Genomic DNA, 12472 nt, shown 5'->3' with positions numbered 1-12472 from the left:
AAACCCAAAAGGATTAGGATTGCTGCCCAGAGGACAAGGTGAAAGGGCAATGTGCTTCTCTGATCTTCCTGGCATTACCTCAGGCTGCTCTTGGTATGGGGCCTGGCAAGAAGCAGACATTCAGCAAATGTTTTCTGATTAAATAAGTAAATGAATAAAACCTCTATTTTTCTCATGGGGGTGTGGGGGGGGGACTTTGACTTTTTAAAACATGGGGGAAGGATTTCTGTATTATCACTATCAATTTCTATGTCTCTGTTCCCTCTCTTTCTTGGATCCTCACCCTGTTGCACGAGCTTTTAGGAATAGAAGTTGAATCGTTATGTATATAGCTCTATAAAGTATCTGGTCATAAATATGAATGAATAATGAACATTTCTAAATTAGGTCTGTCCTAAACCAACACTTTCTCCTTAGGTTAACTCGAAACACAAGCCCCCGAGAGTTCTCTGAAGACATATGATCTCAGATTCCTCCGGGACAAAACCATCCTTTTGAGGCTGAGTCAGTACTAGTCTGCTTACTGATCTTGTAGGAATTGGAGACCAAGGCAGATGTGCCTGGGGCATTTGGGCATTTTTCCACCCGCCAAGCTAGGAAGTACTTAACCAGATGGTCTTTGAGCTGATGCAATTGTGTTCCAGAGGTTATAAGAGAAAAAGTTGATGGCAATCGTATCTGAAAGAGCCAGTGCCTTGTTTCTGTTTATGTGGGAAGGGTTTTCACAACAATCCGCCTTCTCAAGAAGTGTACACACAGTTTGCCTGACCAGGCCCCAGTGGGAGACAGAGCATGAGCTGTGGTCAAGCAGAAAACACATTTGCACTCAGAGAATAACCACCGTCAACACATTAGTCAGGGTGCTCAGAAAACAACAAACATACCATGCCTTACAAGAAAGAAGGAGAAACCCTGGGTCCTCGTGAGAGTTTTCATATGGATCCCAAGACTAAATGAAATGAATCTTGTGTTCATCTAAATGCAGTTAGTAAAGGGACAGGATGGAACATTCCAGCAGACCCAGCAAGGTTACTGAACTTTTCAGTTTTACAAAGGGTACTACAAATGCATCGGCTAAGTAGGGACAGAAGTTAAAACATGCTACTTACTATCAAATGATTGCTTCCTCTATTTCCGATTCCTTGCAGTGCTCACATTTGTTTAACTCAATTGGCAGAAAGGAAGTCAGCAGCAGATTATGGGACCCAAATCCATCCCTTCCACTAGATCTGAGTTCCCAGAGAATCCTGGGGAAGACAGGGATGATCTGTTAGGGCAGAGTGATGCAACTCCAAGAGAAAGGAGGGGCTAGGAGAGCATTTTTTAAAATAAATTATTTTCCTGCTTTCATTCCTAAGAGCATAGAGTTTTACTTTCCTGGTGAGATCACAAAAACAAAGTGTGTTAACTCCAAACTCTTAGGCATTGACTCTTCAGGGAAGATTTCAAACTATAACTCTACCCTGCCCCATTTCGTTTTGCATGAGGCATTTAAAACGGCATTCAAAATGCTCCTCCAACTGGCGCTTTCTTTCTGAACATGGACTTTACAATCATCAGGTCTTTCCTTGCAGTTAAGTTTAGCAGATGCCTTATCGTGCTAAAATCATGTACCCATAACTTCATGTAAAGGGATAATTTCACAAGTCTTAACCCATTTAGGACTTATATAATTGCCCTAAGTCAGTGGTCAGCAAACTTCGGCTCAAGAGCTACATGTGGCTCTTTGGCCCGTTGAGTGTGGCTCTTCCACAAAATACCACGGCCTGGGCGATTCTATTTTGAAGAAGTGGCATTAGAAGAAGTTTAAGTTTAAAAAATTTGGCTCTCAAAAGACACTTCAATTGTTGTACTGTTGATATTTGGCTCTGTTGACTAATGAGTTTGCCAACCACTGCCCTAGGTTATTCAAAAGTCAGACTCTGTATATGTCTCCTCATACAAAGCAGGGCCTAAGTTGATGGGACTCTAAAACAGTTTCTTACCTGGTCATCGATGGGGATTTTGAAGCAGCCAAGAAATACGGAATTGGAAAAGTCAGGCAGATACCCTCTCTGGAAGCCCTCGGCCCATCTGTAACATCCTTCACAAGGATGGACATGAAACCTTTCAACACAGTCCCTTTGCAACCATACAGAGCAAGTACATATTCAAACATACTCAAGATTACATATATGGCTTTTCCCTTTCCTTGTTACCCAACTTGATCTCTATTTTGAACTTGTATTTCTCTTTGCGATGGATGTTAAAATGGGCCTAAATTCTTTGTAGCTCTTTAGATCAACAAGTGAACTCTTTTTCCACCTCTTGAATCTAGATTAACCCTGTGACTTGCTTTGACCAACAGAATATACTGAGCCCAGCCTCAAAAGGCCTCACAACTTTTGTTCTTAATATTCTTTGAAAGCATCCACATTGTGTGAGGAAGACGGAGGTGAAAGGCTTGTAGAGAGAGAGGCCCAGCCATCCCGTCTGAGGCACCAAGCATCTGAGCAAAGCCATCTTAGATGATCCACCCCAGGCAATCCCAGATAGCTGCAGCTGCATGTGCAACCCCAGCCCACTGCCAACCCGCAGAAACTATAAGCAAGTGAAAGGTGGTCATAGTGTATGGTAGTGCTATAAAAGGTGGGAGGAAACCCTGTTAGGATACTATATATTTGCTAATAGCACTTCATAAGAAGACTAGAATCCGGGTTCTAGTTCCAGCTATGCAGTGATCCTTAACAAGGAGCTTATTTTCATTGATCCATAAAAAGACTATCCCCCTGCCCTGCAAACCTCCCAGGGATATACTGTGACTCAAATGGCATAAAGTGTGTGGCAGTCCTCGGGGTGCAGTGAGGCACTCTAACATGGAAACAGTTATCACCCACGTGACCTCATCCGGTCACTGTTAAGTAGGGTTTTCCCGTCAATAAAAGTTCAAAGTCCCAAGGTCATCAGTAAAGGTTGTCTAGTCTTAGTTGAATGCTTTTTAACCCATCACATTTCATGTCAACACCAAGAGGAAGTTAGGCTCTGCAGTGACTGCTTCAGTCCGTCCATTTCATACAGGCTAGTGTGAGGGCCCTGTCCGAAATGGGCAGGGCATCTGGGAAAAATATCTCCTAAACCTGAAAGAAAATACACTATTGCTTATTCATTTACCAGATTGCCTTTGGCTGTGTAAGGTTCGAGGCTTAGGAAACGGGAGTGGGGGACTAAGGTATATTGAGAGGAACTTTATTCCGCACTAACGAGCCGGAGGAGGGTAGAAAAACCAAGATTACTGTGTTCCCTAAATTGGTCCTGGATATGAGGGGGCCTCCATAGTTCTTTGTTGATTAATGAGTGAGTTATCCATAATGTGAGCAAAAGTCCTCATCGGCACTTAAAAAAAGAAAAACCAGGATTAGAGGAGGACCCAGCCCGGCTGCCCAGACTGGGGAGACAGCGACACGACACGTGCAGCAGTGGACACGCGTTTTGAGGGGAGGAACAGAAAGGGGTGGGGCCCAGGGCACTCTGCAGGCGCTGATTGGTGGTTCAGTGTCTTGGGGATGTCCCAGCGGCAGACGCAGGTTACTTCATACTCCGCCCACCAGATGGGAGAAGGGAGGATCTAACAGGCTGGTGAAACAGCCAGGGCTAGTCACAACAGGGGTCCTTTTTTTAAAAAAAAAAAAAAAAGCAAAAACAGCAAAAGCCCTCCCCATTAGCTGTTGGTTTCACTTTAGAAGTGATTGCCAGGACTCAGGCAGCAAGTTGTTTGGGGGCCTTCCTGATAAGATTTACACGCAATCCACAGAAGGAAGAGAGAAACCTCATCTTTGCATGTTAATTATGGAGGACAGATGGCTCTGTGATTATTCAGCCATATGTAGGTCAAGACTAAATGAATTAATAAGCAACTTAATTCTCAGCTGCCTCTAAGAGCTTATGGGGCAATTGTCATAGTATCCTGGGAAACAAGAGATGAGAGCAGGATAGAGATTAAATTTCCTCACTGCACACTTAGTTCCACAGCCTGGGAAGGAACATCTCCATCTCTGCCACACACTGTCTTCTATATTGTATTTGGGATGTTAAAATGAGTCAGCCTGGCCAGTATGGCTCAATGTTGAGTGTCGACTGATGAATCAGGTCACAGTTCGATTCCTGGTCAGGATTGGTACAGGAGGCAGCCGATCAATGATTCTCATCGTTGGTGTTTCTATCTCTCCCTCTCTAAAATAAAAACATTTTCTAAAAAATGAATCAAAAGTTATCTTTGTTTCCTGCATATAAACTGTATAACTGCAACTCATAGGGTCTCTCTCACTTTTTAGGTTAAGCTTTCCTTAATTGATCATGTTAGAGCTGAAAGCAGAGGGAACAAAGCCTCCAGCCATAAGGAGAAATGTTAAGACAGGTAACACATGCTGTGGACCAGAGAAGGGGTTGGGCCACAAGTTCTGAAAGGACTCCCAGCAGTAAGGGTTGCCCAAGGCAGAGCTTGAGCTAGATCTGAAAAGGCAAATAGCAACAATTAAAGGGAGAAGAGAACCAGGAAAACCACGAGCAAAAGGCAGTAGCAAGCTGTGCAAGACAAGCAAGGGATGGGAATCCAGCCAGTATGACCAGATGACGGCAAGAAATTAGGAGTCCAGTCTGTACAGGTGGTTAGCAGCAAGACAGCCTGGACAGCTGCAATGCTGTAAGGTTACAGGAGAAACCAGTCTTTCCTCTTCCCAGCATTCCTGCCAGAGACCAAAGAACAGAAACTAAAAGCCCTCCAGGAGTTTGTACTGTGCTAGGAAGGTAGCTTTCTCTCTCCTCTCTGCTCCGTCCACACTTCCGGTGCCAGTTACTGGCCCTTGCCAGTTTCCCTCTCCCCCTTACCAGGCTGACCTCTCTGTAGACCCGATTGGTTTTCCCTTTTCATCTCTTCCTCTTCTGTGGCGAGCCATTTGTAACTAACGAGAGGCCTACATTTGTCCAGCTATCTCTGGATGAGCAAGTTTAATTTTCTGAGCAAATGGTGAGCGATACAGCCAGTAGTCAGATCCAGCGCTACTGGTATTAACACGCATTTTGCCCTTTCTGATTCCTGGGTAGTTGTGAGCTGGTCTGGAGCACTGAAGGGAAAGAAAGAAGTTTAACTTCTCATCTCCTGCTTGAAAACCAAACACTAAGCTGCTATGATTTGTCTTTATAGCAAAACCAAAGGGATGTTAAGATATTGTAAATCAATGGGAGCCGAAACCGGTTTGGTTCAGTGGTAGAGTGTCGGTCTGCGGACTGAAGGGTCCCAGGTTCGGTTCCGGTCAGGGGTATGTATGTTAGTTGCGGGCACATCCCCGGGAGACGGTGTGCAGGAGGCAGCTGGTTGATGTTTCTCATCAACATTTCTAGCTCTCTGTCTCTCTCCCTTCCTCTCTGTAAAAAATGAATAAAATATATTTTTAAAAAAAGATAAATCAATGGGAATACATCTTCATTTCTCAGTCTTGTGAAGTTTAGGAACTTTTTTTTTTTTTAAAAATAAGTCTTTAAAAATATATACTATAGCACAAAATTCAAAAGGAATAGGGCAAAAAGTCTTCCTCACACTTAACCCTCCAGTTACCCAGTACTCCCCATGGGCAACATTATCGCTTTCTTATTTATCCTTCTAGGGTTATTTTATTCATATACAAGCAGATATGTGTATTTTTTAACCAAAAAGGTAGAATCCGCCAGGATCGGTTTGGCTCAATGGATAGAGCGTCGGCCTGCGGACTGAGGGGTCCCAAGTTCGATTCCGGTCAAGGGCATGTACGTTGGTTGCGGGCACATCCCCAGTGGGGGGTGTGCAGGAGGCAGCTGGTCGGTGTTTCTCTCTCATCGACGTTTCTAACTCTCTATCCCTCTCAATTCCTCTCTGTGTAAAATCAATAAAATATATTAAAAAAAAAAAAAAGGTAGAATCCTATGCTGTGTTCCTTGCATTTTTCCTTTAACATAACTTGGAGATTATTCCTTAAAGAATATCCCATTATTCCATATCAACTGTTAAGTTGCCACATTTGATAGAATCCCATTTTATGGTCATACTCTTAACATCAGTCTCTTATGGATAGTCAAGTTGTTCCCAATCACGGGTTATTAAAAAATGCTTTCATGACTATGCATTTGCACACATGTACAGACTATATTGGTAGGGTTTATTGATCCATAAAATGATCATCTTATTCATTTATGAGATTGCCTTTGGCTGTGTAAGGTTCCAGGCGCAGGAAATGGGAGTCGGGACCAAGGTATATTAAAGGAGGAAGTTTATTCTGCACCTACTTAATTCCTGGAAATGGAATTGTTGGGTCAAATGGTAAGTGCACTTCAATTTTTGAAAGCTATTTCTAAATTTTCAGTCATATAACTTTTGTACCAATTTATACTCCCAAGAACAATGGCTAACACTTTTCAAGGTATTGTTCTCTTGTGACTCTCCAATCCCTTTCTAAATGCAAGGACTCTAGTAGTAAATCTAAATTTTAAGGTAGCTAATCCTATCTAATAAATATGCAAGTTGACTCTTAACTCCCACGACAAAGATGGCGGCACCCACAGCCAATAAGGGAATATGCAAACTGGCATGACAAGGTGAGAGGTGGAAGGCGGCTTGGGGCCGGAGTAAAGGCAGAAAGGTGGCTCTGGCCGGAGTAAAGGTGGTGCCGGCAACCAGGGGAAGGAAGGCCTATTCTTGCATGAATCTTTGTGCATCGGGCCTCTAGTGAATATAAAGGTCAGGTGACACCAGGTAGTTTCAAGTGTATGTGCCCTGTTTACCAGGCATGACTTTTGCAACCCCACAGCCCTCCCCAGCTTCTGCTGCAGGCATGGCCACAACCATTCATTTGCTGCCTTAGTAGGTCCACACTGTAAGCAGAAATATTATGAGGTAAAGAAACTGCCACACTCAATGTGTTGAATTCTCTAGAGCATTAAAAGAATTATAAGGGAAACAAACACAGGTGGCGGCTGACCTAGTTAACTCTGATATCACTTTGGAGCTACTTAAAATAGAAGTCCCGTGGAACACAAGGAAGGACATTCATAAAGTCCATGCTGTTTATGGTGCATATAACATCATTACCCTAACATAAAAGCAATTTTTTTAGTAACTTTGAAATCTGACAGCTATTTTAATCGCATGGTTGACTAGAATCAATATAAGTTAAAGCATATCCATGCTTCCTTCTTGTTCCTTTACATATTGGACTTGCCATCCTTCAGTATTCTCCCAAATAAAGTCCTTTTCCACCATGTAACAGAGTTTCTTACTTTGGTTCATGCCTCATGTTCTAAAATTATCCCTTCTCCCCAAATAAAGTTCTTTCTTTCTTTATTTTTTTTTTTATTGATTTCAGAAGGGGAGAGACAGAAACATCAGTGATGAGAGAGAATCATTGATCTCCTGCATGCCCCAAACTGGGGACAGAGCCCACAACTTGGGCATGTGCCCTTGACTGGAATCAAATCATATCCTGCATAGGGACTGGATATTTATGATGTGGCAAATGTAATAGATTGCCGTGATGCTGGGTAAACATGAGTAAAATTGTTAACTGAATAAACAAAAGAAAAGAACTACAAGTAAGACATTACCATAGTTCAGATTCATGAACTGGTGAGTGCTTACTGCACGCAGACATCATGTTAAATGCTTTACATATAATCTTTAGAATACTATTAGGTAAGCACATTTTGTAGATGAAGGACAGTAACTTAGTGAGGGGAGCCAGGATTCAATTCATGTTTCTAACAAGTTTGGAACAATAAATCCTAGTAGTGATTTGATATAAGGATTATCTCTCCCAAAGAACCCATAAATATACAAAATTCTACATGCTAAATTTTTGGATTTCCCTTCTCAAAGCTGTTAAAAGTCAACCTTACCTTAGAATATACTCAAGGGTAGTCAAATGGAAACCAGGAAGGTTTAACATTAACATCATCGTACCATGATTATGTTCATATTGTAATGAAGATCTAAAGAATCTTAATGAACCCTTAGAAAGGTACTCAATTTTGTAGACCTGGAATATTAAAAACAAAATCAAAACAACAAACAGTACATCTGCATTTTAAATGAAGCAAATATGTATAGAATATTGGCAGAAACCATTCTATTAACCAGACCATGTCTTAACTGGCCTAGTTAAAAACAGACTCACAGTAAAGAGTATGAAGCCAGAGGTTCTTCCTGTTAACCAACCACGTGGCATATTCCCTTCAAACTGTTTTTCAAGACTAGAATATCATTATTTCTAAATAATACTATAGTATTTTCTATTGACAATGATACTACATTTTCTAAGCACATTATAAATAAAATGTTCAGTTTAGTTTTTATTTTACCTTACCTATTTGTGCAAAAACATCTGTAAGAGTAACATCTAGTATTAACTTTCTCAATTTCAGGCAGGATCCATTCGCTAACTTGCTGTGTGATTTAGCTACACAGCTTAAGTTAGCCAGACATTTAAACAGATGTAGTTTACAATTTCTGTGTGTTTACAACCTGAGAGTTCATCACTAGTAAGGCTAATGAAGCACTTCAAACTCTTTTTTTTTTTTAAAGCACTTTTAAAAATATATGTATTTTTATTGATTTCAGAGAAAGGGAGGGGGAGAAACACCAATAATGGGAATCATTGACCAGTGCTTCCCACAAGCCCCCTACTCGGGATTGAGCCTGCAACCCAGGCATGTACCCTTGCCCGGAATCAAACCTGGGACCCTTCAGTCCACAGGTCTACACACTATCCACTGAGCCAAACCAGCAGGCCACTTCAAATTCTTAAGTGAAAAGACAAGAAAATAAAGCAATAGTATTTTTATCTTTAACCATACACAAATCTTAATGTTGTTGCTGTATTTACTAATAATTAAGCACTACTTGACATTGCCCTAACAAAGTAATAAGGACTTGTTAGGAAAGCAAGAGTAATTGATATAATTTTATGTCACCACAAGATGGAGTTAGAGTTCTCTGAACACACACACACACACACACACACACACACACACACACTCACACTCATTCTGTCAAAAGACTACAGATTTGACTTATTTCATCCTGCCATCTAGTGGCAATAGAAGTAGGCATTATTCTATCAGCAATTTTCAACCTCTTTCATCTCATGGCACATACTAATTACTAAAATTCTGCAGCACACCAAAAAATTATAATCTTGCCATTCTGAAAAAAAAAAAAAAGGTATGATTTTGATTCATTCACACTAGGCGGCTATTATTGTGTTGTCTTTTTTTATTTGATAATCCAAGGGGAAAAAGGTCAGTGCCCCTGACTAGTTAGGTATTGCATGCTTTAAGAATTTTTTCCGCCGAAACCGGTTTGGCTCAATGGATAGAGCGTCGGTCTGCAGACTGAAAGGTCCCAGGTTCAATTCCAGTCATAGGGCATGTACCTTGGTAGCGGGCAAATCCCCAGTAGGGGGGTGCAAGAGGCAGCTGATCAATGATTCTTTCTCATTGATGTTTCTAACTCTCTATCCCTCTCTCTTCCTCTCTGTAAAAAATCAATAAAATATATATTTTTAAAAGAATTCTTTCCTCTTTCTGTGTGTGTCTGTCTTTCTGTCTCTAAAAATCAATTAAGAATTATTTTTTTTAAGTATGCTGGGAAGCTCAGTTGGTTAGAGTTTTGTCCTGATTCATCAAGGTTGCAGGTCAGGGCACATATAAGAAGCAACCAATGAATGCAAAAATAAGTGAAACAACAAATTTGTTTCTCTCTCAAAATGAATTTTAAAAATTAAAAATCCTTGTGGCACACTAGTAGAAAATCATGGCTATATTGAATGTCTTACTTATGCAAGAGGAAAATAAAGATAAGCAGTTCACAAGAGCTAAGAAATTAGTTGAAAGGCAAGATTAAATACAGAAAGTAGTAATATCATTTAGCACAGTGGTCAGTAAACTGCGATTCGAGAGCCACATGCGGCTCTTTGACCCCTTGAGTGTCCTAATGCCACTTCTTCAAAATAGACTCGCCCAGACCGAAAACCGACTTCTGTGCATGGGTCATGAAGTTTCAATCGCACTGTACATGCGGGCAAGCACGTAATATTTTGTGGAAGAGCCGCATGTGTCTCAAGAGCTGCGGTTTGCCAACCACTGATTTAGTATAATAGCAAAAAGCATGAGAGTGTGTCAGATTGGAGTACCAAGTTGCAAATAAATTAAGAAATAAAAACCTCTTTCCCTAACTATCAGTAAGATGTTTGGTCCTTTCAAATAAGCTAGGGCCATATTGGGGTGAGCCCCCAGTTCATCAGGCAACTAGCACTGTACCCCCCAGCACGGACCCTGCACTCATCCATACTATGGCCTCTGAGCTCACCTGCACCTACTGCATCCTCACTCTGAGGATAAGTTCAATGCCCTCATTAAAGAAGCCAGTGTAAATGTGAACCTTTGTTTTTTTTTTAGTTAATGCTCACCTGAGGATATTTTTTCATTGATTTTTAGGGAGAGTAAAAGGAGGAAGGAAAGACAGAAAGAAACATGGATTGGTTGCCCCTTGCATGCACCCCAGCCAGGGCTGGGTTGGGGAGGAGCCTGTAACCAAGGTACATGCCCTTGACCGGAATCGAATCTGGGACCCTTTGTCCTCAGGTGGACACTCTATCCACTCTGTCAGACCAGCTAGGGCAATATTGAACCTTTCTGACCAGCCTGTTTGCAAAGGCTTTGGCCAATATCAACAAGGGGAGCCTCATCTGCAGTGTAGGGGCTGGTGAACCTGCCCCAGCAGCTGTGCTGTACCAGCAGGAGGTCCTGCCCCTCCACCACGCTGCCCCAGCTGAGCAGAAGAGAGTGAAAGCGAAGAAAGAAAAATGGAGGGTCTGAGGAAGACGGGCTTTGGTCTTCCTGACAAAACCGCTTTTGTATCACATTCAATAAAAAGCTGAACTCTGCAAGAAAAATAAAAATCAATTTTAAACATAACTTCCTTAATCTCTTTTAGTAGGAAAGTAGTTTTCATTTAAACTTTTTAATACTACTGCCTTTGATTTTTCTATAAAATAAAAAAGACAGAAATGTTATTCTTAAAAAATACAGTTAAAGAGGACAGAGCTGTGTTTTATTTGTAATAAGATTTCCAATATATGCGCTTATTTTGGCTAATTTTCCCAACCCCCCCACTTTTGTGATACTGTCCTATTACCACATAGTGCCAAAAATCAAATAAACACATTAGTACAATGTTTAGAATCATTATTAGCAGTAAATGGTAGTTACACTGCACTAGGATAGAATGAACCACCTCAATAGCTTCTGAGGCTAATATTATACATTCTATCACCACAATTACTTTAGCAAACCTGGTTCCCTTCATTTCTGCAACGTCATGCAGAGTTAGTAATCAAGTTTGCACAACACTGGCTTTTGTATGAAATAAAATTTTAAAAAAACTGCAGCCCTAACCAGTTTGGCAAAAGACAAAGAGAATATTAAAAGCAGCGAGAGAAAAAGTTACCTACAAGAGATAACCCATATGATTGTCAGCTGATTTCTCAACAGAAACTATGCAGGCCAGAAGGGAGTGGCAAGAAATATTCAAAGTGATGAATAGCCAGAACCTACAACCAAGATTACTCTACCTAGTAAAGCTATCATTCAGAATTGAAGGGCAACAAAGAGCTTCACAGATAAGAAAAAAAGCTAAAGGAGTTCATCACCACTAAACCATTATTATATTAAATGCTGAAAGGTATTCTTTAAGAAGAGGAAGAAGAAAAAGGTACAGATAACAATTATGAACAAATACATATCAACAAGTGAATCTAAAAATCAAGTCAATAAAAAATCTGATTAACAGAATAAACTGGTAAATATAATAGAATCTGGGGCATAGAAAGGGAGTGGCCTGACAATTCTCGGGGGGGAAAGGGATGTGGGGGGATGTGGGAAGAGACTGGATAAAAATCGTACGCCTATGGATGAGGACAGTGTCGAGGAGGTAAGGGTAGAGGGTGGGGTGGGAACTGGGTGGAGGGGATCTGGGGCGGGGGACAACTGTAATAATCTGAACAATAAATATTTATTAAAAATAAAAATGATTTATCTAAACAGATGTTATTTAATTGCCGATTATAAAAGCCCAATGTTCCCACAAGCTAGAAATATTAATGGCATAAAAAATTTTTTAAAAGGCTCACCTCCATGTAAGAAAACAGGTTATTATGCTATATATATAGCATGATACCAATTTTGTTTTTTGTTTTAAAAAGGTACTTTATTTTATTCTTTGTGCTTTTTTAAGTTCCGCAATGTACAGACATTAACTTTATAATAAAAATGTGATAAAATTACTAACTTATTACACATCACAAAATTCTTGATTACCATGTTTTCATATAAAACATACAATTTTCCAATCAAATTTAGGTAAGTACAAAATCTTATATTATATTATAGGTTTCAGAAGTATGTGTTCAAC

General features: G+C 40.6%; 1 non-coding gene across 1 annotated transcript; it reads right to left on the bottom strand.

The window, feature by feature from the left end:
* Positions 1 to 11270: 11270 nt before the first annotated feature.
* LOC118711937 lies at positions 11271 to 11407 on the bottom strand. Its single transcript, XR_004985888.1, has one exon. It is a non-coding gene; the product is annotated as a small nucleolar RNA SNORA66 (small nucleolar RNA).
* Between the last annotated feature and the right edge of the window lie 1065 nt (positions 11408 to 12472).

Source organism: Pipistrellus kuhlii, unplaced genomic scaffold, assembly GCF_014108245.1.
Source record: "Pipistrellus kuhlii isolate mPipKuh1 unplaced genomic scaffold, mPipKuh1.p scaffold_m20_p_8, whole genome shotgun sequence".
In the NCBI taxonomy this organism is placed as follows: Eukaryota; Metazoa; Chordata; class Mammalia; order Chiroptera; family Vespertilionidae; genus Pipistrellus; species Pipistrellus kuhlii.
This window is presented reverse-complemented; position numbering and strand designations above follow the sequence as displayed.